A 4,136-nucleotide genomic window follows, 5' to 3' on the forward strand; every position below is an offset into this window, starting at 1 on the left:
AGACCAAGGCATCGAATAAAGATAACCATAATATCCAAGCAAGCACTCTAATAGCTGGCAGTCTTCAAATCTCTTCTAATGCCTCAGATGAAATATTCCTTTGACAAACTCAGAAACAATCATCAGACATTAATAATAACAATATAACAATTAAGCACATAGTCAAAGTAACAGATGAATCAAGGGCACTCAAAGTCCTGCATCAGATGAAAGCACAATCAAGGATAGTTCAGTCTCAGATGATGGTATTGGCCAAGTCCTTTAGCATATGGAATGTTGCCTAATTCCAAGTCCAAAAGTTCAGATCAAGTACAACAGTACACCAAGATTTTTTTTAGGGTTTTTGTTGTTATTAGGTGTTTTAAGGTCTAAGACCACAAGCAAAACAAAGACAAACAAACAATATATACAATCACAAGATATGACTCAAATGAGCAAAGTGAAAAAGGACTTAAAACATAAACAAGTTGCATGAAATGTAAATGGCAATGAATGATAATGGTACTGAAATTTAAATTGCAATAAGTAAATGACTTGAAGGTAAAGCAACATTAATAAAAAGTTAGTCAATGGTTAGTCAAATGTTAGTGAATAGTTTTAATTGATTAAGTTATTCTTTGGAGAATACTCAACCATTCATTCACAAGTATGAATCCATGAACCAAGATATCATCCATGAGATGGGTGTCGCATTACGCGAAAAACCGGCGGGAAAACGAAACAACAGAGCCGCCACCGTGCGTTATTTATCCCAAAGAGGGAAAGGAAACGCTCGAAGTAAACCTGGAAAAGACATGGTCTCGTGACCAAAGAGAGATGGGATCGGGAGTCGGTTATGCGAAGGGAAGGTATTAGCACCCCTACGCATCCGTCGTACTCGACGGGATCCACGCACAAAAGGAAGGATAAAGGTTGCTAAAAACTGAACACAAACTGCACACACTGGCTGAAAGGAGACACAGAAAGACAAAAGAAACTAACTCGGCAGGATATCGCATCCTGGGCCTACGTAGTCTGTCAAGCACAGACATCAGAGTCGACGTAGTTCGGGACAGGGGGAAATGTGCTCGCTAGGACGTCGCATCCTATGCATACGTATCTTCTCGGACTAAAGAAGAATCAGAGCACTCGTAGCTCGGCTGACGCACGCCAAACAAAACCACACAAGAAACCGACTGCCAATCGCTGGACTTATGTCAGACTCCTACTCACGCAAGCAAACATGGAAACCAGATGCCAATCGCTGGACTTACATCAGACTCCGAACCAAACACACACACACTGGAAACCAAATGCCAATCGCTGGACTTATATCGGACTCCAAGCACACAACAACAGGATACGGAATGCCAATCGTTGGTCTTACATCCATCTCCTAACACACACAAGACAAAACAAAAAGGGCGCCCGGAGAGATCAGCTCATCTCCTGCCTACGTACCTCATCTGGTATGAGGATCAGGGCGACGTAGTTCCCCTACGCAGGGACAAAGGACTAGCCTAACCAGATACAAAGGGAAACACAAACTACTAGGGAGACTACGACTCGAGCCTAGAAGTTGTCATGCATACGATCCCTATGTTAAGGTTGCTATCTAACTTGCACAGGGAGCAAGCTATCCTAAATAGCACAGGCAAAGCAATCATACACACAATTAGCACACACTATATACAAACAAAGTGGGCTCACGCAAGGTTAGACTGTGAAACACAAGCCAACTGGAATCGGGTGAAGTTAGCTCTTAACCCTAACATTGAGAGTTAGGGTGAAGCAGATGAAATGGGAAGTGAGGGTAAGACCTCACAGCTCTTATCCCTGGCCTGGGAGAGCTTCAGACAGATGAAAGTGTGGGAGTTCAGAAAGTGGGAACTCTTCTCCACATGTGACTGACTCAACAAAGATCTTGGGTTAATATCCACAATGCATCAACACATGGTGTGAGCAAAGTGGATGACACACTGAATAGCAGGAGATGGATTGCACATCTCTTTTATCTGCCAATTGCCTTATCAAAGGTCTTTTCCTGCTTGGCACAAAGATAAACAAACACAAGCATTGCCTCTTAAGGAGGGCTTCAGACAGGTGCCTGCCCAAGTAACAGGACATGTCTTCCAGACTATATGAAGTCAGAGAAGTTATACCTCAATGCTTATGCAACCAAGCAAAGCAAAAGCAAGTTCACAATGAACTTAAGCAACTAATGTACCTGAAAACAATCTAACTTAATCAGTACACAACTCAAGAAGTCAAACAGGCAACCAATGGTCAACAATCAACAAACATAGTCAAACAAGCAATGCAACAAGGTGCAAGACACAAGATCAACTCAAATGAGTTAAGAGCCACCTACAAAACAAGTCAAGATTAGTCAACATCAACCAAATAATCCAACTCAAGCAAATGAATCAATCCTCTTATGGCCATGTGCTTCTTAACCTGAAAACAAAGCTCAAACATAAGCACAAACCACTAGGACAAGGCCTAGGGTCAAAGGGGGAGAAATAATTCAAAACAGAACATGAATTTCAACATGAATCATCCTCAATCAATTAAGAACACAATCCAAAAGGTCTCATATCAATAGCATCAACCAAATTCATTTCATAAACCAATCATGGCAAGGTATGCAAATTGAAAGCCCATTGAAGCAACAGAATGAACAAATGCACATCAATTCAAAAATGATTCAATAAATCTCAAGAAAAATCATGGATAAACAGAACACACAACATGATCAACACACCAAAAATCAAGGCATTTGGACAAGTTTAAGCATAGTAAAGAAAATGCATAAGGCAAGGAAAGCACAAACAAGCTCAAATGGGGCACAATTTGATACATCAACTTAACACAAGCCTAAAACAGAATTTGCAAATGATAAAGACCTCAAACCAAAGCTACAATAAACTTCAATATCTCTAGAAACAATGTGCAAAATTCCACATCCATATGATAAACAACCAACATTTCACAAATCATTGAAGTTCAAGACTATTCAAAAGTGCACAAATGACCATCCAGAAAGAAAAATCTCAAACAAATCAGAAATGATTCCAATAATTCCAAGAAAATTCATGATCAATCACAACATGCATAGGAAGCATCATACAAAAAATCACATCATTTGGAGTTCATTTGGCAAGGCAAAGAAATTCACCAAGTTGGACAAGCAAAGGTGTGACACACATTGTCACACCTACATTAACATGAGCATATCTCAGCAACCACAAATGATAAAAATGCAAACTCAACACAAAAATATCCAGCAAGATGTCTATTTTAAGCATGTCAAATTTCAAAAGCATTGGATTAAAACTCATCATTTCACAGAGCATATGGCAAGCAAGGTTCAAGATATGACACATGCACACAAACCCTAGGCCAAATTAATTTCCATCCGAGCACAATTTCTGGAAAAATAATGAAAAGAAACTAGACATAATAAGGAGAACAATGCAAAAATCCACACATTATTTGGATCAATATTCATTTAGTTATGAATTTTGGAAGTGAAAGAAAAATTAAAAAAAACATGATGAAGCATAGTATGAATGGATGAAGAAAATGAAATAAAATATGAATGTCATTTTGGATAGGTGCCTCATGCCGGATTCGAAGTGAGTACAATTTTGAATAATGGCGCCTGGTGCTAAACGCACCGTTTCACTTAAGATTGGCTCTGGCCAATCAGAGCGCTGCATGAGCGCTGCATGCACCAATCAGAAACTGGCTTGGGAAAAAACACATGCACAAGCTGAAATACACGCTCCAGTGGATCAAACGGATTTCCGGACACGAAACCCTAGCAACTTCATCGTGTTCTTCATGATCAAGAACAAATTTCTCAGAAATGCAAAATAACCATATCATTATGTTCATCTCTCAACATACAACATGAATCCAGACTTAATTTAACCTAATTCCACACATATTCAAAGAATCGAGCAAAAGAATGTTCATACATCAAACTTTAAATCACAATATCTACTTCAATACTGCATGGAAATCATTGATCTAAAGCTCAGCTTGCTCAGTGTTCAAGGATTTACAACTATCACCTATCAATTTCACGAATTAAGGGAATCGAATTCTGACCTTGTTGAAGATGCAGAAGTGAAACTGGTGATTTCAGGCCT

The sequence above is a fragment of the Lathyrus oleraceus genome, chromosome 7 (assembly GCF_024323335.1).
Source record: "Lathyrus oleraceus cultivar Zhongwan6 chromosome 7, CAAS_Psat_ZW6_1.0, whole genome shotgun sequence".
Taxonomy (NCBI): Eukaryota; Viridiplantae; Streptophyta; class Magnoliopsida; order Fabales; family Fabaceae; genus Lathyrus; species Lathyrus oleraceus.